The sequence below is a fragment of the Macaca nemestrina genome, chromosome 10 (genome assembly GCF_043159975.1).
Source record: "Macaca nemestrina isolate mMacNem1 chromosome 10, mMacNem.hap1, whole genome shotgun sequence".
Lineage (NCBI taxonomy): Eukaryota > Metazoa > Chordata > Mammalia > Primates > Cercopithecidae > Macaca > Macaca nemestrina.
In genome coordinates, this window is record NC_092134.1 from 40,049,145 (window position 1) to 40,074,365 (window position 25,221).

The 25,221-nt window shown below is 41.0% G+C and overlaps 2 long non-coding RNA genes across 3 annotated transcripts in view; one reads left to right on the forward strand and one right to left on the reverse strand.

Annotated features, from left to right (window-relative positions):
• Positions 1–25,221, forward strand: part of LOC139356681 (uncharacterized) — a 68,930-nt gene that overhangs the window by 29,334 nt on the left and 14,375 nt on the right. The window lies entirely within an intron of this gene.
• LOC105483714 (uncharacterized) lies at positions 775–19,112 on the reverse strand. Of its 2 annotated transcripts, XR_011608973.1 has the most exons (5): positions 18,962–19,112; positions 18,131–18,232; positions 13,366–13,487; positions 10,333–10,403; positions 775–2,064 (listed from the first exon to the last, which is right to left on the reverse strand). It is a non-coding gene; the product is annotated as an uncharacterized lncRNA (long non-coding RNA). The 2 variants fall into 2 exon arrangements; XR_011608974.1 differs by lacking the exons at positions 775–2,064; positions 10,333–10,403; positions 13,366–13,487 and adding an exon at positions 17,560–17,853 and having other exon boundaries at positions 18,962–19,084.

The following is a 25,221-nucleotide window of genomic DNA, read 5'->3' on the forward strand; positions in this document are numbered from 1 at the left end:
GTCATCATTATGTAGTTTGGTCTTGAGTTGCATAATAAGCACAGATTCATTTTAGAAAAGGCATAAACGTTGGTATACATGGAATATGGGAAAGATTGTCAGTTTATTTCCCTTCTTCTGTACATTTTTTCTATATTAAGCGGGAAAGAAATGTTCCCTGTCGGGCTTGCAGGATAAGCCCTTAATCAAATGTTACATACCATCTGTTTGAGACAGTATTTGGTAAGTCAAACTTAAGTAGCTATAATCACTGTGGAATCCAAAACTGTTTCCTGTTATCCTGTCTGTTTTCTGCAGACAGGAGATAGTCTAGCTTCTTAAGCCAGTACAAAACAGTAATATTGCAAGGAAGAAAGACATTTATTTTGAGGCTCATACTTTGAAACTGTTTATTGAATTTGCCTCCCCCTTTCTCCCCTAGATATTCTCCCACTTATTTACGCTGCTTCTCTGCCTCACTCTTCTCTATCCAAGTCCTCTACCCCCTCAACATGTCTCACTGTCTTCCTCTCTGTTCCATTCCTTGGCATAATCCTTGGGGATTTCAACATACATGTTGATAATTCTTACCTTGGCATTAGAAGAGGACACGCCCAAAGGTTAATGATTGGTTCAAGGTCACACAGCTATCTCATGCCAGAGCAGGATCAGTTATCGGAAGGATTAATCAGACAATGTACAATGTAATGAGTCTGTGGACCATGGATTCATAGAGTGTGGACCCATGAATTTCCCTGCCCCCAACAGGTTAGAATAAAGTGAATACAGAGCTCCGTCAGGCTGCCTGGCCTGCTGTCTGCAGCCCTTGGCGCTGGTCATTTATTTCTCTTTGAAGACTATGAAAATACCTTATGTTTCCTTCCAACATTAACCACCGTTTCTTAAAGGCCACCTTTCTATACGACTGGCTGGATGACATCTAACACACTCCCTTTTCTATTTGAGAGGCTGGGGTCATCCTCTGGAACTATCGGCCATTTCTTGCACCTGTGGAAGTGGTGACAGCTGAGCAAATGATGAAGATTCTCTAGGGTTCACCACTGGTCTGAGTCCATGGGGTTGGGTTACCTAGGTATGGGCATCCCCATATGGATACGCTTCTCAGGATGGTAAGTATCACATAAGCACAGCTCCTCAACTGCTGCCCCGTGAGTCTGTTGTCACTTGTCAAAAGCCAATGCCGCGGATTGTTTACTTGGTATGGAGACAAGGCACCACATCTTTCTTGACCTTTTCAAGTTCTTAAGTTCTAATCTTGAACAGCAGTGATGCTGCAATATCTGGAACTAGCAAAGAATACTGATGAGAAAATGTGGGATTGTGGGGGCTGTGACTTCCCAGGACTCACCTTGCACAGCTGGGTGCAGCAGGGATAGGGAAGGATTTGGGGTTTAGAGGTACAGATTGCCTTTTTATGGTTAGAGAAAGGTCCTGGGGCTGGAGGGAGCCTGATGATCTGCTCTGTGTGCAAGGGGAAAATCAACTCTGCACGCGAGAGCCTGCTTAAAGGGCCGTGCCAGTTCTACTGTAAAAACCAACTGAAAGTGGTGGATGGTGGGCAGACATTGTTATTGCCATTCCAAAAAGAAAACAAACAAACAAAAAAATGAAATTGTGGGTCTGATTTAAGGTCACCCTGCAAGGAGCTCTTGCCTGCTAAAAATGAGAGCTAAGTTCTGGGTCAGGTTACATCTTTCTATTCTTTATCTTAACCCTCCCACTGATGGCTGAGAGCTGCTTCTTACTCTGACCTACGGGGTTTTTTTTTTTTTTTGGACTGGAGGGAGTACCACACCTCCAGGTTCTGACCTTTGATGGGGTTGGGTAGGACCTAATGGCAACATTTGGATCATACTTGACTGAGGTGATTGCTCTATCCAGCAGAATAGGTCTTTCGTAACTGGTTTTCAATAACGGAGGTGATTTAGACGTGACCTCGTAACACAGGGGAGGCAGCAAGAGACTAACATCCAGACTCTGAGGTCAGATTATTCTAGGCTCAAATCCCAACTCTTGGCTTTGCGATCTAGGCTGTGTGATCTCACTGTAGCTCAATTTCTTGGTCTGTAAAATGGGTTAAAAAAAAAAAAGAAAAAGAAAAAAAAGAATCCTTAGGATGAGTGATATGGTTTGGCTATGTCCCCACCCAAATCTCATCTTGAATTGTAGTTCCCATAATTCTCACATATTGTGGGAGGGACCCGGTGGGAGGTAATTGAATCATGGCGGATTTACCCTCATGCTGTTCTCTTGTGAGTGAGTTCTCACAAGATCTGATGGTTTTTTAAGGGGCTTTTCTCCCTTTCCTTTTGCTTGGCACTTTTCCTTGCTGCTGCCATGTGAAGAAGGATGTGCTAGCTTCCCCTTCCACTATGATTGTAAGTGTCCTGAGGCTTCCCCAGCCATGTGGAACTCAGTCAAGTAACCCTCTTTCCTTTATAAATTACTCGGTCTCAGGTATGTCTTTATTAGCAGCACGAGAACAGACTAACACAATGAGATAATCTTTGGAAAGTCCTTGCCTCAAAAGGTATTCAGGAAATTCTTTTTCTTTTTTTTTTTTTTGAGATGGAGCTTGCTCTATTGCCTAGGCTAGAGTGCAGTGGCATGATTTTGGCTTACTGCAGCCTCTGACTCCCAGGTTCAAGCGATTCTCCTCCCTCAGCCTCTTGAGTAGCTGGGATTACAGGCATGTGCCACCATGCTCAGCTAATTTTTGTATTTTTAGTAGAGACGGGGTTTTGCCATGTTGGCCAGGCTAGTTTTGAACTCCTGACCTCAGGTGATCTGCCTGTCTCGGCCTCCCAGAGTGCTGGGATTACAGGCATGAGCCACTGCGCCCAGCCAGAAATTTATTTTTTCACTGTCCTTCACCCCATGCACATGCGGAATACAGCAGCAATATGCTAAATCACATTAAAAAATAATAATATACTAAACATGACTGGGCGTGGTGGCTCACCTGTAATCCCAGCATTTTGGGAGGCCAAGGAGGGCAGACTGCTTGAGCCCAGAAGTTGGAGACCAGCTTGGGCAACATGGTGAAACCTCATCTCTACAAAAAAAAAAAAAAAAATACAAAAATTAGCTGGGTGTGGTGACGCATACCTGTGGTCCTAGTTCCTCAGGGGCTGAGGCGGGAGGATAGCTTGAGCCTGGGAGGTCGAGGCTGTGGTGAGCCTAGATTGCATCACTGCACTCCAGCCTGGGTGACAGAGCAAGACCCTGTCTCAAAAAAATAAAAATAAAAATAAGATAAATAAAATATAATAAAATAAAATAAATGTTATGCTTAGGTAAGCTAAGTGACTCAAGAGCTAGCAAAAATTAGGTTTTTAGGGTTAGCTATGTCACATGCCAAGTATAGATTTTCTGTTACTGGGCTTTAAACATACTAATGAGAGAATGTTTGTGCTCCTTGGATGGAAGCACCATACAGTATTTTATGCCACTTGTACCCATAAGGAAGTACTGAGACAAATGGAACCCCATAAGTTGTGTATTGTAAGTGATTTGGGCCCTCGTTCTTCTTGTGCTACCAGGGCATGGGATCCACAAGGAAGGGAAGACTATCTACATGAAAACTGCAATTGTATGCCATACCTTACAATTCTAATTACTGAAGATTTAGGTTGAAGCCCAGCTTTTTATATAGGAGGTTTTTTGTTTTATTTTTTGTTTTTGAGACAGGGTCTTGCTCTGTTGCCCAGGCTGGAGTGCAGTGCCATGATCACAGCTTACTGCACCCTTGATCTCCCAGGCTCAAGAAATCCTCCAGCCTCAGCCTGCCGAGTAGTTGGGACTACAGGCACATGCCACCACTCCTGACTAATTTTTTTTTTTTTTTTTTTTTTTTTTTTAGTAGAGATAAGGTCTTGCTATGTTACTCAGGTTGGTCACGAACTCCTGGCCTAAAGCAATCCTCCTGCCTCAGCCTCCCAAAGTGCTGAGATCACAGGTTTGAGCCACTATGCCTGGACTATATGGGAGTTTTATGATCAAGAATTAAGAAATCAAAAAATATAGCTCACAGAATTGACTCTTACTTTTAGATGTAATCAGTTTGAAACAATGACTTCAATACTTAAAGTTTGAGATCATTATATTCTGCTATAATTCCCTTTTATTTTCCCCCACCACCCGACAAACCAAAGAGCAGGTTTGTTCTACCCACGTTATGGTCCACAAGATAAGCTTAATTGAAATCTCTCTATCTGTGACACACTTAGATTGGCAGTGGGTGAGGGGGCAGGTACAAAGCTATGTCACATAACCTTTCTTCAAGTTATATATTAGGTAAAAGTAGCTTATTATTCAAAATAATCATTACACATACATTTCAGGTAGAAAACATAGTTGCTTTTCATTTCTATATCTACTAGAAAAGTAGAGCTGCTCTTTTAGGCTATGACATTCCAAGTTCTGATTTGTATGTAGCTGGTGGTACAATGGCCTTCCAGCTCTGGACGTAGAAGGTGACGGTGTGCCCATCAATTACATTGATGGATATATTAGGCATCATCTGGTTACAGGCATTCCTTCCCGACATACTACTCAGCTTACATGAATACAGTATATCGTAAGAAGAAGAGGATGCAGCCAATGTGCTCTCAGTAGGACATAAACTTCAAGTTGTATTTATTTTATTCATCTACTTATTCACTCATTCATTCATTCACTCAATCATTCTTCCAAGATGTATGTAATACCTGCTATGTTTCAGGCCCCACACTAAATGCTGAGCTTCAGAGATGGATATGATACCATAGCTATCTGAGATGAACTAATAGTTTAAACAAGATTTCTTGCCCTGTGGTCCATGGGTCCTTAGTGAATCGGAAGTCAGGCTTAGGGAATCTAGAAATCTCTTGAAATTAAATGCAATCATTGGTCTGAACGCACATATACACGTTTTTCTGAGACAAGGACCCATAACTTTCATCAGATTATTAAAGTGATTGGGATCCAAAAAGATTAAAGAGCAACTGGTCTTGATGGGAAGAAAACCCAACCTCAGTTCCAGCAGACAGCTGTCAGCTCTGTAACCCTGGCTGGAACCCAGTGGGGAAGCTTCCCCGAGTTTCCTCCCCTGGGACTCTACCATCAATGTGTCTTCATCTCTGATTCTCTCTTCTCACTCCTAAGTTACTCTTTTCTATTATATTTAGTTTGTTTTTTTAAAGTTTTTTAATTTTTAAATTTCTTTCTCTATTGCTTCTCCTCAAATTCCTTTTTTTTTTTTCTATATTCTTTTTTATTTCCTTTTTAACTTTTAAGTTCAGGGGTATAAGTGCAGGTTTGTTACATGGGTAAACTTGTGTCATGGGGATTTGCTGTACGGATCATTTCATCACCCTGGTGAATTCCTTTCTACCATATACCTTCACTTTGAATTTATGATAAGGAACATATGATGGGCCCAGTAAATCACTGTTTCCATTGGGACTGTTTCTGCCAGGACATCTCAAAGGTTTTTGGATGCTCATTGATAGCCTTTGAACCAAGCACCAGCTCTGCTCTAATTAGCTATACCAGGCTGGGAGTAAGGGGAGAATCACTGGGAGTAGAGTGTGGCTATCGCTATACAAGGCCCTGCCTCAGAATCCTCCTGGGAGAGACTACAGGCAAGGACGTTTCCTGAGAAGTTAGTTGTAGGAGTGACAGTCCCTAATTTCAAGCATGGAGGATAGATTAGGGGAGTACATTGGACCAATGTAGCCATTACCTTGCCAGGTCCCTTTTGGGATAGGTTAGCAAGATTGTGTGGCCATGGAATACCAGAAAACTCACTGTCCCATGCATATTTAAAACCTGAAACTTTGGCCTTAGTGTTAGCATAACCCAGCTAACTGGTAACAGTGACTGTGAAAAGCACAGACATTCGAACAAAGTGTCTTTATTTCTGGTCCACCATAAACTCTTACTTGTCCCAAGTCAGGTGCCAGGGATCCAAAGACAAATAGGATTGCAACCTTTCCTTGCAGAGATCACATAAGAATAGAAGTTATATTGTTTGATATAAATAGCTAACTTGAAATGGCAATGGGCTGGAAACCAGAGAGCTGGAATTCTGGCGCTGACTCTGTTGCTTACTGCTTGTGTAAGCCTGGCTCTGTTATTTAAATGCTGTGAACCATAGTTTCCTTATTTTAAAATGGGGATAATAAAACCAACTTTGCTTGGTGCTATGGTTATCAGAAGGACGAAATAAGATAATATATGGGAAAGTGTATTACTGTAAATTTCTAAAGCAAAACAAGGCTTACAAAAAAATCATTGCCTTAGTTTTGGGTATTATTGGCAGAACAGAACCATTCATTACTGGCGCCATGCTAGTTGCTATCATTAAATACATTCTTTGTCCTCTCAAGGTCTTTGTGAATAGGTCTTTTTAAAAAAATCTGGTCATGTTGGAAATGTGTGTGTTTTAATGGTATGCTTTGGTTTCAAAGGACATCTGATAAAAGCTTTAAAAGTTTAAAAGTACAAACTGAATAGTAAAAGCACCAGTTAAAAGTTAATGAAGCAGGACCCATCAGGAAGGAGGCTGTTGGCTGAGGGTGAGACAGTGCCTCTGTCTTTTGCAAGAAGGAAGTTTCTAACTCCTGAGTTATGCTAAAAATTTCCAGAGGGATTGATTGATACAATGCCTACAGTTTTATTAAATTCTCTATAGGACTTTTTGCCCATAGCCACCGAAAGTTCCAGAGCAATTATGATTTTAAGTGATTTATTCATGCTGAGTTGAATAGATGAACAAGAGTTTCTTTTCTGATTTTACTCTGGTAGTTGCTCTTGCACATAGCAAAGTAGCCAAGGCTTTCTTTTGAACTCTTTTGATTCCCTGCATGGCTATGGTACTTTAATTCCACTGAGGAATTAAATTGCTTATACTTTGAAGTATTACTGACCTCTTTGTTTCCAGTCTCTCCAGTAGAAAGGCAAGATTCTTGGGGACAGGAACTGGGTTATATTCCTAATAACACTTACAATGCTATAATGGATAGCACATAAGATGGCACAAGCCATATTGAGGCAGAATTCTGAACAGGAAATAATTATCTATTTTTGCCCTATCTAGGTTCTTGGATCATTTAGACAATAGGCATGATTTCCTGGATCAGGTGTTTGTATGTAACAGCACTTGAAATGGTTGCTTAACTTTGGATTTTATGAAGCCAACAAAAGGATTTGTTGAAAATGACCAAGTCAAGGCCGGGCGCGGTGGCTCAAGCCTGTAATCCTAGCACTTTGGGAGGCCGAGACGGGCGGATCACGAGGTCAGGAGATCGAGACCATCCTGGCTAACACGGTGAAACCCCGTCTCTACTAAAAAAATACCAAAAAACTAGCCGGGCGTGGTGGCAGGCGCCTGTAGTCCCAGCTACTCAGGAGGCTGAGGCAGGAGAATGGCGTAAACCCGGGAGGCGGAGCTTGCAGTGAGCTGAGATCCGGCCACTGCACTCCAGCCTGGGTGACAGAGTGAGACTCTGTCTGAAAAAAAAAAAAAAAAAAAAAAAGAAAGAAAGAAAGAAAATGACCAAGTCAGCCGGCCGCAGTGGCTCGCGCCTGTAATCCCAGCACTTTGGGAGGCCGAGGCGGGCGGATCACAAGATCAGGAGATAAAGACCATCCTGGCCAACATGGTGAAACTCTGTCTCTACTAAAATACAAAAAAAAAAAAAAAAAAAAAAAAATTAGCTGGGCATGGTGGCATGCCGCCTGTAGTTCCACCTACTTGGGAGGCTGAGGCAGGGGAATCACTTGAACCTGGGAGGCAGAGTTTGCAGTGACCCGAGATCGCACCACTGCACTCCAGCCTGGCAACAGAGTGAAACTCCGTCTCAAACAAACAAACAAACAAACAAACAAAAAGACTAAGTCTACTTATTGCAGTGAGGCTCATACATAGTTTACCGATCATATTTAGAAGCAAGAAACTAAAAATTCCCTGATGGTGGTATTCATCATCAGTTTTTCTTACCTAAGGAACTAGTGGTAATGCTCAACTAGGACTGTAGTTAGAGAATTTTGGCCCTGCAGTCTAGCAGACTTGAATTTGAACTTCAGCTCCACCACTAACCAGCTGTGACCTTGGTCAACTTGCCTAAGTCCTCTGAGCCTCTGTTTTGTCATCAGTAAAATGGGGACAATAGTAGTACCTAGTAGATAGAGGATGTTGAGAATATTAAAAGAGGTGAGATATGTTTTTGTTTTGTATTGTTTTGTTTTCGAGCTAAGGTCTTGCTCTGTCACCCAGGCCGGAGTGCAGTGGTGCGATCTCAGCTCACTGCAGCCTTAATCTCCTAGGCTCAAGCAATCCTCCCACCTCAGCCTCTTAAGTAGCTGGGACTCAGGTATGCACCACGCTGCCCTGCTAAGTTTTGTGTTTTATTTGTTGTAGAGATGGGTTCTCACTCTGTTGCCCAGGCTTGTCTCAAATTCCCGGGCTCAAGTGATCCTCCTGCCTCAGCCTCCCAAAGTGCGGAGATTACAGGCATCGGCCACCACACCCAGCCTGGGTAGCATGTGTTAAAGTGCTTAGCAGAGTGCCTGGCAGAGAAGATGCTATCAATGCCGGGTAGCAATTATGATCAGCCAATGGAATAGTGTTCGAGAAGGGCCAGGCTGCAGCCTTTTTACTGTGCCCCAAATTGTCCTCATCTCAAGGGCTCTGTGCTGGGCCTTCCTTCCCTTCTTGCTTTCTTAGTCATTGCAGATTATCGTTTTCTTTGCTTTTAAACCCTGGGAATGGCTGCCTAATGAAGGTCCCTGTCTCTATCCTGAGTTAGGATTGGGTTGTCTCTAGCTACTAACTATATGCAGGATCAGTGTGATTCTGTATGCCATAGTGATTAGTGGAGGAGGATTTAAATCCCTCTGGGCCAGGAGTCCTTTTTTGCTGGGAATGCAAACTGAAAACAGATTTGCAGCTATCTCGGAGTTCATGATGCATAACACCACTAAATAGCCAGCAACCGAGGCTCCAGACATTACAGTTTAATCACTTCATGCCCAAAGCCATATGGCAGAAGGCAACTTACTGCAGCATACTGAAGCGTCTCCATTAAATAAATGCCTTTTGATTTACTAATCATTAGCATTACCTAGATGCTGACTTTAAGCATGGGCTTGAGGGAGAGGTAAAATCCAGAATGTATTTTGGGGAATGCTTTTTTCTGCTCTGTACTTTGGAGGTAGGCTTCTGTCTGAATTGACACTTCTTGAGCTACCCAAAGCGAGTGTGCTTTTTGGCATTAAAGATCATTTACTTCATTAAAACAAAACAAAACATTGGTTTCTTATTGCAGTAGGTCAGAGCAACTAGGTGACTATGAGTCTCACTGTGGGCTCTGAGGTTTATGTTAGGCCTGGATAGTTTGGCCAGGTAGAATGTTAAGGAAGGGAATGTGAATTATTCCAGGTAAACCCGTAAAGGGCTGACACAGCTTTGCTGCCAGAAAAGTCTAATTCTCAGTTGCACAAAGTCTTACCGTAGAACTGTTGAACTAGAGGAAAGCAAGTCTGTCTTTCTATGAATTTATATCTGTTCTTTGCTGAAGTTCCAGACTTCTACCAGTCTTCCCTCAGCTTCCTCTCCCAGCACTGTTGTTGTACTAAAGGCCTCTAAATTCAGGTCAAGGAATCATAGTTACATCTTGTCCACTAGATCAGTGTTGCAGATGTGTCAGCTAATCAGAATCTCTAGCTCGGAGGAGTGATGACAGTCTCTGATAACTTGAATATAGCTTGAAAATGTAATATAGTTTGTAACATTGCCAGGTGGTTTCTAAACAATCAAGTTCTCATTGAACTGCAAGTTCCTTGAGAGTGTGGACTGCTTTCTGTGTTCGTATTCATCACATCTGGCCAATGGTAGACCCACAATACATGTTTGTTGAATGAATGAATAAACATAGCATCTGTAATGGGCTAATGAAGGTACTGTAGTATACATTTGATGGAAAAGGCAGTGTGGAAGAGACTGACATGGCTTGTCAGAAGGACAATGAGTACCAACAAAGTAACATGGAAATGTTAAGGGAAGACAAGGAGAACACTAAGAAGTCACAATTAAAACAATAGTTCGGTAAAACAGAAAGTCACGACTGAAGACTGAGAGACCAAGTTTCTTTGTGAACAAAAAATGAAGCCTCTTCTTTTTATTAAAGAAATCCTCCATCATCACTGACGTTTCTTTCTTGAGTTAAAATGTTTTTGTCTCTGTTTCAAAATAGCCCCTTTATTTCTATGCTATATTTTGAGCATATTTTTATCTTTCCGGGAAGGCAGTGGGTGAGAAAAATGTTCTTTCTAGAGAAAACTACTCACCTTTTCTCATTTGTTCATTAAAGGCAGGATTTTTAAAGTGACATATCCAGGCCATCCCATAATAGATTTCCCTGGAAGCAAGTATGTAAATGAAAGTTTGAGGTGAAGTCAGTTCTTGAGTCCCACAAGCTCTAATGTTCTTATAAATATTTCACTACGCGCTAATAAAATCTCTCTGTTTTCCTAGGATGGATGATAACATAAGTTCTTCATCACTTGCAGCAACTTCTCTGAGATCATAAGAGAAATTAAGCCTTGATACATTGACGGCTGCTATTGAAGAGTTAGTTTCAAAACCATCAATTACCCTCAGCCCCACCTAGAAGTATTAAGTGAAAGCCATCAGGCAGATTTATAATTAGAGATTGAAAATGCTGACCCGGTAGCTCACAGGGCCTTTCAAAATGCTGTCGGGAACTTGCTCAATTTTACAAGGCTATTGGAAGAACATAATTAAAGACAACAGGGGGGAAAATAACTTTAAGAATTTCAAGGTGGGAGAAGGGCAGCAGCTAGAAATCATTTTGATGAGAGGGTTGTCCCCAAAGCTCTCCTGTGAGACCTTCAAGGAAAACTACAACGTCAGGTTAAATGACAACAGAGTTTCCTTTTGTATCAAGCCTTATAGATGCAGAGTTAAGAAGCTTAATTCCACTGTGTAGAAGAGCAGAACACTAGTGCACATATGGGAGTTACTTCCTGGTTTGAAGAATTAGAAAGCAGGGTCCAAGCACATGCCTATGAAGTTGTGGAAAATTTGCTACAACTTAATAAGGTGGTGTGGTTTCCACTTCTGTCACCCCGAATAATAGGCCCGTGATTTTTCAGCACATGAAGTCTGTAACACACAACTGTGTATGGAGGACCTACTCTGCGCCAGGCATCATAATGGTTTGGGAAGACAAAGACCAGCTTTGCCCTCATGGAGCTCTGGGTCTAATGAAAGAAGGAAAACAAGTCCGTGGGAAAGTGATTGAGATGAATGAAGGTTGTTTGGGATCAGAGGAGAAGGGCAAGTATAGCAAGAGATGTTTCTGTTTGTGTGGAGAGTGACTATGTCCGTGGTACACCACAGGCTGTATAGACTGGTTGAGGACTTCCTTTTCTGGATGGTAAGGCTGAGCAGAGGCCACATGAAGGCACTGAGGAGAAAAATGGCTTCCCTTTAGTTTTACCTCCTTTCCTTTTCAGTGGCGCCCTCTAGTGGAAGTGGCAAAGAGCCAAGGGAAGCTTAAATAGGTAACTGACTTCTAAAACGTACGCTCACTGACAAAATGATGGTGAACAATTCGTTCTGTGTAGGTAGGACGTAGGCATCTCCATATTGTAACACTGGAGGGGAGAAAAACCAAAGCCAACATAGAGCCCTTGATATCCCCTTGGTAATCAGGACCTAGGGGTTTACAGTAAGGAGCAACAGGCAACAACATTAACCCTCCAAGAGCACACTATCAAAATGAACTTGAAATAATGCACTTAGTTCCATGTAGTCCTTAACCTCCCTGTGAGAAACCTGCACATGCCTTGCTTCCTAATTCTTCATCGGGAACTCAGGGCCAGGATTGGTAGTGCTGCATATAGAGCTGTGTTGGGAAGAACTGTAAGACTCAATGAAGGAAGAGTGTAGTGATCAATTAGTGATGTCTGCCAAGGGTATGGGAAGGGATGGGGGCAGCACATGTGCTGTGTATTTGCCAACCCTGAACTGGGACATATTTTCAGTAAGCTGTCTCTGCCATGGAACTGTAGTGTACAAAGCTAACTAGTATTAGTGAATACTAGTTACTAGTACTAGGATGCACTCGTAACTTCTCTGGCATGAGATAATAGTGCCTTTGGTGACATTCAGTGAAAATTTTCACAGACTTTACCAGTACTTTTCATAGATGACAGACACACTTTGGTAGATATTAATAGTCTGGGGATTAGCTATTAAGTTGGTGCAAAACTAATTGCAGTTTTTGTCATTGTTTTTAATGGCAAAAACTGCAATTACTTTTGCAACAAATAGATACACTTCACTGTGGAAGAGAGAGAGTTCGTTTGGATGTTTCATATCTAGAGGATATATCTTTCAAGACCTTTAAATTCTCCATGTGGATACGCACCAAATATCCTTCTCATTGCTAATCTGATTCCTTGTTTCTGGGAAGGAAGAATCCTGGTTAATGAATACCAGTATTGTTCTTACTGGGAAGCTATTCCATCAGTGGGGATAATGATAGTATCTCCTTGATAATAAGTTGACATTTGGGGTTACATGCCACTTCTTTGTAACTGTAAATTGTAAAGAGACTGATTATGCTTACAAGTTTGGTTAGTTAAGTTTCTCACTTTGTTTACCCACCACAGGGCTCCCCTCTCCGAGAATACTCTCTCTTTTAGAGCTCTCACTTCAGCAATCATAGGAGTTGGCTTGCTTGCTTGTTGGGGTTGAAAGGTAATCAGTGTTCCTAACAGCACTGATAGCAAAGCTGGTCACCGCTGCTCTTAATGGTAGGCAATCTTATAGTTGGTAGCAGAAATGATTCAATTACACTGTCAGTAATATATCTTTTTATTTTTTATTTTTTCATTTATTTTTAGTAGAGACAGGGTTTTGCCATATTGCCCAGGCTGATCACAAACTCCTAGACTCAAGCAACCCACCAGCCTCGGCCTCTCAAAGTTCTGGAATTAGAGGGGTGAGCCACCTCACTAAGCCAATCTATCTTTTTTGATAAATGTTTTTAGTGCATAAACTTTCTAGGTTAAAGATATGATTCGGGAAGGGTCAGATTTGGGGCCCAGTCTAAATTTTGTGATTGGTGAATTTTAGCGGCCTCTCAAAAACATTTACAATGAGTAAACATTATTAATGTTAGAAGTTAATTACTGGTCAGTCTCAGTGGCTCACGCCTGTAATCGAAACACTTTGGGAGACCGAGGCAGGTGTATCACCTGAGGTCAGGAGTTTGAGACCAGCCTGGCCAACATGGTGAAACCCCATCTCTACTAAAAATACAAAAATTAGCCGGGCATGGTGGCACGTACCTGTAATCCCAGCTACTATTGGGGCTGAGGCAGGAGGATTTCTGGAACCTGGGAGGTGGAAGTTGCAGTGAGCCGAGATGGTGCCACTGCACTCCAGCCTAGGCAACAGAGTGAGACTCCGTCTCAAAAAAAAAAAGAAAAGTTAATCACTTATTTGTGTTTAGCAGCATGGTAAATAAAAAGAAGTATTTAAGACAAATAACTTCATAATCTGAGGTATATAATTTAGTTGCGGACATAAAAGATTTAAAATAATAATGCAAGATAGCATATACTTTATTACTTTTGTGGGCTGGAGCAACTCCTACTGGTTTGCAAAACCAATTGCTAAGTTTTCCAGTTTTGTGAGCTAGTTATTAAACACAGCCATTATTAGAAATTAAATTATATAAAGTTATAATTAAATAAAGTATACTAATAACAAACGTAATAAATAGTCAAAACTCATCACTTTCTAGTTGTTTTACTACCTTTCACTATTATCTCTGATCTTGAAGTTATTTCTGTGTATTATATCTGTGTGGTAGAAATACTACATAGCAATATGCCACAGTGCGTCCCTTCCTGACTGTGGTCAGTGACATCATACTGGTGACTTGAAATAGCCGTGGTGGGAGTGTTTACACCACAGAAATTGAATGCGCAAACCCGCCAAACCCAGACTCCCACCTCTCCACCCCCAGAGCCAGGTGCTAAACATTTACCAGCACACCGTTGCATATAAATATCAAATAGGAAGTACGGACTCTAAGAACCATCACTGGCCAGAGGAGAGTGCGATCACCTGAGGTTTGGGGGTCAGAGAGGTAGGCTTTGAAGCTGGCTCTGAAGCAGACTTGTTTTTATGTGGGTCAGGACCACCCTCGGGGATATTTAGAACCGGGACAAATCACAGAATGCCCACATGTCCCTGGACGTTTTTATACAGGTGAAATCAGGTTAGCATGAGCATTAACAGTCTCTGCCAAGGTGAAACAAAGTAAATAAAAAGGCAACAGTAAGCCTGAAAAGTGTGTGTGTGTGTGTGTGTGTGTGTGTATGTAAAGGATGTGGTGGGGTGATCTCACCCCCTCTGGCTGAGTGGTCATGGGATGATTGGATAACCTTAGTTATCTGTATAACCTATAGATATCCAGTGATATCGACTGGAAAGAGTTAAAGACATTTCTATGCTTCTCTTTCAGCCACTAGCTAAAGCCCCAGGGACAAGGTGTTCCCTTTGATCTTGCTGTACATCTGTAATAGAATTTAAAAAGATTGGGGAAAAAAAAAAGGTAGGCTAATAGAAAAGGCAGGTTTAGGAGGCTTCCTGGAAGCCAAGGAAAGGCAGTCTTCGAACTAGCACACCGGATCACTGTGTTTTCTACCGTAACTCATTGCAGACCTCCGAAAGCCTCTTGGGGAAAAATTATAACAATACATCATGGTGTTTATAATATGCAGGGAAAGTATATGACGACAATAGCAGAAAAATTAAAAAAAAAATTTGTTGTAATAAAAATGATTAAAATGGTAAATTTCATGTTATGTACATGGTACTAAAATTATAAAGATATTAAAATAATAACATTTTTTCATTCTCTCCTCCTGGGTGAGAATAGGGGAAGTTACTGTTTTCCAATTGATGAAGGGAAGATTCTCTTGATTTTTCCTTTTTTTCAGATGGAGTTTCACTCTGTTGCTCAGGCTGGAGTGCAGTGGCGCAATCTTGGCTCACTGCAACCTCCGCCTCCCAGGTTGAAGTGATTCTCCTGCCTCAGTCTCCCAAGTAGCTGGGATTACAGGCATGTGCCACCATGCATGGCTGATTTTTGTATTTTTAGTAGAGACGAGGTTTCATCATGTTGGCCAGGCTGGTATCCAACTCCTGACCTCAGGTGGTCCGCCCACCTTAGCCTCCCAAAGTGCTGGGATTATAGGTGTGAGTCACTATGCTCAACCTTGAGATTTTTTTTTTTTTGGACAGGGTCTCGCTCTGTTGCCCAAGCTGGAGAGCAATGGCATGATCTTGGTTCACTGCAACCTCTGACGCCCAGGTTCAAGCGATTCTCCTGCCTCAGCCACACGAGTAGCTGGGATTACACCTCTAACTAATTTTTGTATTTTTAGTAGAGACGGGGTTTTGCCATGTTGGACAGACTGGTCTCGAACTCGGGACCTCCAGTGAGTCACCTGCCTCGGCCTCCCAAAGTGCTGGGATTACATGCATGAGTCACTGTATCTAGCCTTCTTGTTTAAAAACAAAAGAAACTTTAAATAAATAAATAAATAAGTAAATAAATAAATAGGTCAAGGGCAATAATAGAAACAAAGTGGCAATTGCAATTGTTGAGGAGTTTTGGAAAAAATTAAAATTAAAATTAAAAAAGGCTTGAGCCTTAGCAGCTAACTGGTTACTGAGTAGCCCCGTGAGGGAAGTGGGAAACAAAGGAAGAGAAGACTCAGGACAAACAGGGTCAGAGTTATTACTGGGGACTAGAGCCAGTGTCAGGTGAGGAGAGGCTGCTGGATCATGAGAAGCTCATGTGACAGGTGGGTACCATATTTCATCAGTGCTGAGGTGCCCGTTGTGTCACAGTTGAACAACTAAAATCAGGATGCATCTTACACTTGATGATGTCAGTCACCATTGTCAGGGTGGCAGTCATTGCTGGGCATGCAGAGACTTGGGCATAGATGTTCATATTGTGGTCTTGTGTTATTTAAATAAATATGTATTTATGTAAATTTAGCATAAAAATGAACATTTCTAATAAGGAAGCATGATGTCACGGTTTAATTGCGTTTTTTCACTTCTTCATGACAGATTAAATGATGGCATGTCTTATGATTGGTGGCACGTTAGTCAATGAAATACAGGTTAATTTGCCGTATATGATTATAAATTAACTATTTACAAATCTGTGTTCCATTTACACACTGTTTTGGGTCTTCTCATCTAGTAACTTTGTTGAACCAGAAATGTGTGAGTTAGATTGCTCAAAATGCTCACTCAGAGGTGGCTATTCTGCATTCAGATCTGGCCAACAATTTACTAAATTTTGCTGTTAATTTCTAATAATGTATGTCCAAACAGCAATGATTTTGGCTTGGTACTGATGGATACTAAAGTTTATAATTACATCTAGATGAGTGAGGTTCTGTGTTTTTTCCTTAGCATCAAAGAGCTGAGCTGCCTTCTCATCTGTCCTCTTTGCAGTAGTGAACTGTCAATCAGTGTATCAGACCAGTGCCCTCCTATGTGCATGCCTGGGAGTAATCTCCTTCATTAGATATCCACTCTAAAATGCCTCTGCAAGCAGAGTGAATGCCATGTGTAAAGAAGCTGTGACCAGACAGTGAAGACTGTGTTTGGGAGACCATGGGTAGATCATTTGCCTGTAGTGGATTGGCTGTGTATGGGAGAGAGCCACAGGTAAGGTGGTACATTAGACTGGTACTGTGTTCATTTGGGGACAGGTCACAGTGTATACTGTGCACACTGAGAGTCACATACAAGTCAGTGCATAGCGAATCTTTTGTTAAGTGGGATACGCAGGCGAATGAGGGAATAGGAAGCTGCCATGCTGCGATACAAAATTCTCGACAACCTTCATGAAGAATGATGGCTTCTATTCCAGGTGCATAGTTGTAGAGCATAATCCATTTCACAGCTGGAGGCCTGTTTTATTTTTCAAATGAAATTGGAGAGAGAGGGGGTGGGAAACTTGTCCTCTGATGGCTTAGCAGAGGCAAGGGTGGAAGATGGAGGATCCAGTTCATTTGTTTTCCTTTCATTAGGCTCCTGAAAAAATATAGACTAGGGATTTAATTGCATGATTTGCTTCTATCTCTGAAAAAGCTGGATTAGTAATTGCATTAACTTGTTACTATGCTTTGCTCTTAGCGATAATATAATTTTAGCTATTGCTTCCTAATTATAGGGTTCTCATTGTTCTAAAAATCCCATTCAGCATGTGTTTCATTTTCATTTTTATGAAGGGCATTGTGAATAAGAGCCCACATCTTTGAAAGACCTAAGCTGAGTTGAAGCGGTGACTTGCCCAAAGCCATTCCCCACTGTGACAAGCTGGGTGCTACTGTGAATTTTATCCTCCATTGATGAATAATGCTATTGGCAAAGACCATATGCTCTGTTGCTTGCTGGAGTCCAGAGGCACTGCACAACCGAAGGATAATCACATCAAGCTGATGATGGTTTTTATTGGGTGGTAGTAATGGCAGAAGTAATGACAGTCATTAAAATCATGCTTCGAATCGCTTTGGGTCTTCAGAGCACAGCTAACTCAATGTGTCAAGGACGGGTCACTCCCAGAAGCTGTCTGGAAGGATTGCCCATCGACCCTTGTTCTTTGAGAATTGCAGGGCTGGCAGAAGGCAGCAGTCGGCCTCAGGTCTTCACCATCTCTTGCATCTACACTGGTGCTTTTGGTGTTTCTAGATGATCTTATTTAGGTGAGAATCAAAGTGGACTCATACAAAACTGAGCTAATTCATAGAAAGGCAATAGAAAAATACCCTTGAGATGTTCCACTTCAATTCAGCAAATACAAAATTTGTGATACCTGGCTACGTACTCAGTGCTAAAAGCTCTAAAGGATTTGGAGAATAAGATAGTTACTCTTCTGTGGGACCTACTCTTTGGGAAGGGAGGTGTCTATTCACAGGCAACTATAGTGCAAGGCAACATGTGGTATTATATACGTGTTACAGGAGAACCTGATGGGTAAGCTGGTTCAGACTAGGATGATTTGACAAAACATACCTGGAGTACAGGGGAAAAATATACAAAAGTTAAACTTCCTCCAAATTCCTCAAAGGTGACCTTGAACAAGTCATTTAATTCTTCCTCTGTCAGATTCACCATCTGCAAAAAAAGGAATATTGGCCTAAAAGATTAAGCATAGGGCAAAGAACCACTCAATCTATCTCACTGAAAGTTTGAGATGATAACAAAACCCTGAATTCTAGGTATAATCAGAGGAACAGGAATTCCAGGTGGAGGTACCAGCATTAATAGGGGCCTAGTGGCAAGAAGGTGTTTTTCTGGCTGGAGCATAGGATTTTTGTTGATATTGTGTGTGTGTGTGTGTGTGTGTGTGTGTGTGTGTGTGTGTGTCTGTGTGTCTGTGTGTCTGTGTGTGTGTAGAGGTTATATGCACAGGCTCTTTCTTGATGAAGATAATCTCCCATTACCTTATTCCTCTCCAACAGTCTCTTTAAAATACTAAGAAAGCCAAGACAGAGGCTAGTTATTTCTTAGGTTACATCTAAAAAGATATTTATACAAAGAAAAGAAAGGGGACAAATAGATAATTTCTGTATTTCTTATATTTCTTGACTCATACAGAAACATGACTCAGATAATGACTTAGGGGCAAACTGAACATTTATAGCTGTTACCTTAACTAAGGGAAAACATTCTTCATAGCAGATAGTCTGAGTGCCAGAAAAAAAAAACCCACAGATTTTTATAGTCTGGTTTCAACCCACAGAATTCTACCTGCAGAAGAACAAATACTCGGAAAAGACTATAGGAAAATAAAAAGATTTAGCAGAAATATTAAACTAAATGAGATTTTATTAACGGTATTACCTTACATTTATTCAGTGCTTTACAGTGGCCTTTTTTTCATTATTTGATTTTATGCTCACCACATTCCTGGGAGTGAAGCATTTTTGATACTATTCTGCCCCTTTTTCCAGATGTGGAAACTGGGGTTCCAAGAGGTTCTATGACTTGCTGTGAATTTTACACTCAACAAGTTCTAGAATTAGAACTTGAACTTTGAACTCTTGCTGTAAGACTCATTCCAGCACAGTGTGTTGTCTTGAGGTCACACAGGCAGCCTACTCTCCTTATTTTTCTTGAGGAAACAGGTTCAGAGAGGTGAAGTGACTCACCAAAGATCCTATAGTTGATGGCTGTGCTAGACCTCAAAGCAGGATGTCCTAACTTCCTGTTGTGTGCTCTTTTCATAATGCAAGGCTCTACAGGATATAAATTTGAAATAAAATGTGTTAACCCATTCACTGCTCTAAGAAATACCTAAGACTGGGTAATTTATAAAGAAAAGAAGTTTAATTGGCTCGTGGTTCTGCAGGTTGTACAGGAAGCATAGCAGCTTCTGCTTCTGGATAGGCCTCAGGAATCTTCCAATCATGGCAGAAGGCAAAGGGAGAGTGAGGCATCTCACATGGCAGGAGCAGGAGCAAGACTTGGGGGATTGCCATACACTTTTAAACAATGCGATCTCACAAGAACTCACTCACTGTGGCGAGGACAGTACCAAGGGGGAAAGCCTCTCCATGATCCAATCACCTCCCACCAGGCCCCACCTTCCACATTGGAGATTACATTTCCACATGAGATTTGGAGGGGGACAGCATCTAAACTGTATCAAAAACCACGGTAGACTCCTCCCACGTAGTATTATTTCCACAGGGCGATGTCACTGCAAATGATATATGGTAAAATTCCTACAGGTAATTTCAAGAAAAATAAATAAGAACTAACATACTATGCATTTGGTTCTTTAATTACTTTATGAGAATTAACACATTCAATCCTCCTAACTACCCTATGAGGTGACCATGATTGTTATTTTTATTTTATCATTGAGGAAACTAAGATACAGAGAGGTGCAGTAATCTGGCTAAGTAAACATAGCCAGAAAATTGTAGACCTAGATACAAACCCAAGTAGCAAGGCCCTGAAACCTCTTAGTCACTCAGTTATCAAGCCAGAATATAAAAATATTTGGGATTCAAAATAGGTGCTGAAATAAAGTCACATTTCCTTAGGAAACTCTTTTAACAAATTGAACAAATTAATAATGCCAATAACAGTATAGGGTAAATGTTCAGATTAATTAAGCACATAAATAGCTAATGTCTGTTATACATCATCATCTTATCTAGTCACTAGCCAAGTTTTATACTGCTGAGTTCCCAAGACCATAGCAGATCTGGAAATTATATGCTGTTGCATTTTTAAAAACACCGTCTATGCATTGCATAGACATTCAGATCAGTGTTTTTCTTATTAGTTTGACCCACTACAGTTTCTTTTACTTTACACACTTGCTTTTATTATCACATAGTAATGATATCTTGGGATTATGAAGAATTGGCTACACAATGGAAAACTAGACACCCTTTAAAAAGAAAGAAATTCTGTCATTTGCAACATCATAGATAAACCTGGACGACATTATGTTAAGTGAAATAAGCCAAGCACAGAAAGACAAATACTCCATGATTTCATTTACTTGTGGAATCTTAAAAAGTGGAACTTACAGAAGTAGAGAATAGAATGATGGTTACTCAAGAATGGGGGTACAGGGTGGGAATGGGGAAAGGGGAGATGTTGGTCAAAGGGTACAAAGTTTGAGTTAGACAGGAGGAATAAATTTCAGTGCACAGCGTGGTGACCATAGTTGATAATGACTTACTGTATATTTCAAAATTGCTCAGAGTACATTTTAAATGTTCTCACTAGAAAAAAAAAAAGGTAAAGAGGTGAGGTGCTGGATATGTTAATGAGCTTGATTTAATCGTCCCTTGGTGTATCAAAATGTCACATTATACCCCATAAATATATATAATTATTGTTTGTCAATAAAATACTTTTCTTCTAAATAGTTTGGATTATTTTATTTATTTTAATGACATGTCAAAACATTAAGAGTGCATGAACTTTTTGTCTCTCTTTTAGAGATGGGAAAATTGAGTGAAGCAGGTTCAGATTTCCTGGAGTGAAGGGGGCAAAACCAGGGCAGTCCCTCCTGCCGTCTTTAGAATGCTGCTGTGGCGTTCAGTGGAGAAAGTTGGGGATGGGGGTATTGAATGAGCACTGCCCTTGGAGTCAAACAGGCATCTGACCATGTTTCTTTCTGTTCCTGAGGATAAGACTCAACCGCTGTCTAAAGATTCTGAAGTCAAACACTCAAATGTACAAACACTCAAGAAATTCCTCTGGGCTTTGTATGTTCAGAGACTGAAGAGATGTAGCATTCTCTTGTAAGAAAATTTTACCGATTCAACTGAGAATATGCAGAGGGAATGAACAAAGACTCCTAGTCTCCAGAAATGGTTGCATTTCCGTATGACACACCATCTCATGAAATCTCTCTGCATTTATAAAAGCTGTTTTCTTCCTGAAGATGTGCAGCTTGTGCAGAGCTAATTACTCCCAAGTCCTTGGGGAATGCAAATATGCAGACAACTAGCATCATGGCAAAGAAAAAGAGCCCTCAATGTTTTTTTTTTTTTTTCCCCTTTTGTCCCTTTTTTTTTTCTTTCAGTAAGTGCAAATTCTACTATAACCTTAGTAACTTAGTAGTTCCTAAACTCCAGGAAAGCTGCAAGCCATTTACTTTGCTTATTATTTATGAAAAGCAATAAAAATTGCTTTTCATAAATAATAAGAGATATAAAAATTTCCTATTACGTCTGTTTGGTCTTTCAAAATAAATTAAAATGGATAATAATAATATCTTATTTAGTCCCTGCTGTGTGGCAGATACTATAGAACCATGATGTCATTTACTCCTGACAACAGCTACAGAAAGTAGATATCATTCTCTTGAGAACTGTGACAACTGCCATCAACATGACATTGCTATTTGGACTTAGAACTCAGACCACCTGTGTCAATATAACTTAAGTTACTTGTTCTGAAAACTTTTCATAGAATAGATAAGACTGTAAAGCAACAAATAACTTCTCTGCTTGCGTTAGGAAATTCCTTCTGATCAGTTGATCTGAGATAACAATCTGCTCCTCCTGGGCAAATTGCTCACTCTCATCAAGCCATAGTTTACTCATCAACACTTGCTTTAAGATCCTCCCTTTGTCCACCTTGGGCTAAGGTTACATCATGATCTCAGCCCAATTGCATTCAGTTCCCTTCTTTTTTTTTTTTCTCTTTTTGAGACAGAGTTTCGTTCTTGCTGCCCAGGCTGGAGTACAATGGCGCAATCTCGGCTCACTGCCACCTCTGCCTCCCGGGTTCGAGCAATTCTCCTGCCTCAGCCTCCCCAGTAGCTGGGATGACAAGCATGCACCACCACTCCCAGCTAATTTTGTATTTTTAGTAGTGACGGGGTTTCTCCATGTTGGTCAGACTGGTCTCGAACTTCCAATCTCAGTTGATCTGCCTGCCTTGGCCTTCCAAAGTGCTGGGATTACAGGCATGAGCCACAGCGCCCGGCCTTCAGTTCCCTTTTTGAAAGACTCTTGAGATTACCTGAACCAAGATCTCAAAACTCTACAAATATCCGCCTCTGACTTCTTTTTTCTGAGGTACCACTAAGACTTTGTCAAGATGGTGTTTTCCTTATTAAATTGTCTGACAGCATTTGAGGGAGTTTAACAATTCTTGTTTTACAAATGAGCAAAGAGAGGCCCAGAGTGTCAGTCATTTGTCCAAATTCACTCCCTTAGTTAAGGGTTGGAGCCAGGATTCCAGTCCAGAACTGTCTGATCCCATCCCATGTTCCTGACCGCTCTGCTACTGTGCCTTTCGGTTGCAATGAGAATTCAGTTTCTTTGGTTCCAACCATGGACATATTTGACTTTTGAAGAGTAAAAGAAAATCCAAGCCATGGTTGTCTTAGTCTGTTCTTGCTACTATAACAGAACATCTTAGATTGAGTAATACATTAACAATGGAATTTCTTTCTTACCGTTCTAGAGGCTGGGATGTCCAAGAGCAATGAACCAGCAGCTGAGTCTGGTGAAGGCCTGTTCCTCATGGGGGTCTTCTTGTGGTGTCCTCACATGGTGGAAGGGCAAAAAGGGCCAAATGAACTCTGTTAAGCCCTTTTATATATTTTATTTCATTTTCGAACAGGGTATTACTCTGTCACTCAGGCTGGAGTGCAGTGGCATGATCACAGCTCACTGCAGCCTCAACCATCTAGGCACAAGTGATCTTCCTAATTCAGCCTCCAGAGTAGTTGGGACTACAGGTGTGCACCACCATGCCTGGCAAATTTTTAAATTTTTTGTAGAGATGGGGTCCCCCTACATTGCACAAGCTCTCAAGTCCTTGTATAAGAACATTAGTTCCATTCATGAGGCAGAGCCTTCATAACCTAATTACCTCCTAAAAGTCCTGCCTCTTAATACAGCTGCACTGGGATTGAATTCCAACATGGACTTTGTAGGGAACACAAACATTCTAACCATAGCAATGGCCCAGTTTACAGTCCCGTGTAAAGCAGCTGCCATGTGACCTTGTATGTTTAATTGTCTACGGGAATCCAATACTACTTCAGAATAAACCCTTACCAACATTCTCTGAGTAAAAGATGTAGGTCAGGCAAGGGCCAGGAAAACCAAATCTATAATTGATGTGACCTTTAAACTATCAGTATATTATTCAGCTGGTATATTAGTTTCCTAGAGCTGCTGTTAACAAATTACCTCAAAGTTGGTGGCTTAACGCAACAGAAATTTATTCTCTCTAAGTTCTGAAGGCCACAAATTCAAAATCAGGTCTTGCTAGGGCCACGTTCCCTCAAAAGTTCTGAGGGAGAATCCGTCCCATGCCTCTCCTGGATTCTGGTGGCTCCCAGCAACCCTTGGCATTCTGTGGTTTGGGACTTTATAACTCCAACCTCTGCCTTGGTCTGCACGTGGCTTTCTCTTTTTGTCTCTGTGTCTTCTTTTCTCTTTCTTGGAAGGACATTTCTCATTGGATTAAAGTCCCACCTCAGTCCAGGATGATCTCATCTTGAGACCCTTATCTTAATTACATCTGCAAAGACTTGTATTCAAATAAGATCACATTCTGAGGTTTCAGGTGGACACATCTTTTGGGAGCCACAATTCAACTCACTACAGCTAGTAAAGTTTGTTATCGACCCTGTATTAGCATCAACACTATTACATCTAAATAAAAATGCCAATGAAAAATAATATAAAGAATAACAATAATAGCTAATTTTTTAAAATGTAGTCTTTCAAAAAATTTTTTTTGAGACCGAGTCTCACTCTGTCACCCAGGCTGGAGTGCAGTGGTGCAATCTCCACTCACTGCAAGCTCTGCCTCCCAGGATCGTGCCATTCTCCTGCTCAGCCTCCCGAGAAGCTGGGACCACAGGTGCCCACCACCATGCCAGGCCAATTTTTTTTTTTTTGTATTTTTAGTAGAGACAGGGTTTCACCTTGTTAGCCAGGATGGTCTCAGTCTCCTGACCTTGTGATCCATCTGCTTCGGCCTCCCAAAGTGCTGGGATTACAGGCATGAACCACCGCACCCTGCCTCAAAATTTTTTTATATGAAACCACTGTTTATGGGATATTACAGTGATCAGATGATGTTTGATTACAGCAGTGCATATATGGAAATTTTAAATATCTTATTCATATCATTGATTCTATGTAAACACAATGGCTTTGTGAAAAGATCATTTTCTAGAAATGTATCAAACATTTATCTAGTGCATATGGTGTTCCAAGCACTGGGGAGATACCTAAATGATGACAGTACTGTCATTGCTCTTCTCCAGTTTGTAAAAAGAGAAAAGTGAGAAGAATGATGAAAAAATGGTAGCTCGATGACCACCTCCAACTTAAAACCATCTATGGAAGAACATATTAAGGTTCAGAATATATGATTCCCATAGATGTTAGCAAGATTATTTATAATAACTCTACTGTGTTTTCTTCCTGTGTTACTCCCACACTGATAGTATATCACGGCAATTTCTGAACTGCATATTTTAACCACAGTTAACTAGAATTTTAAAAACTTTTTTGACCCAGTGGAAATACATTTTACACTTGACCCAGTATATGAATCACTGAAATAAGTTTCACAAATCAATATTTACTCTTAGAAATATG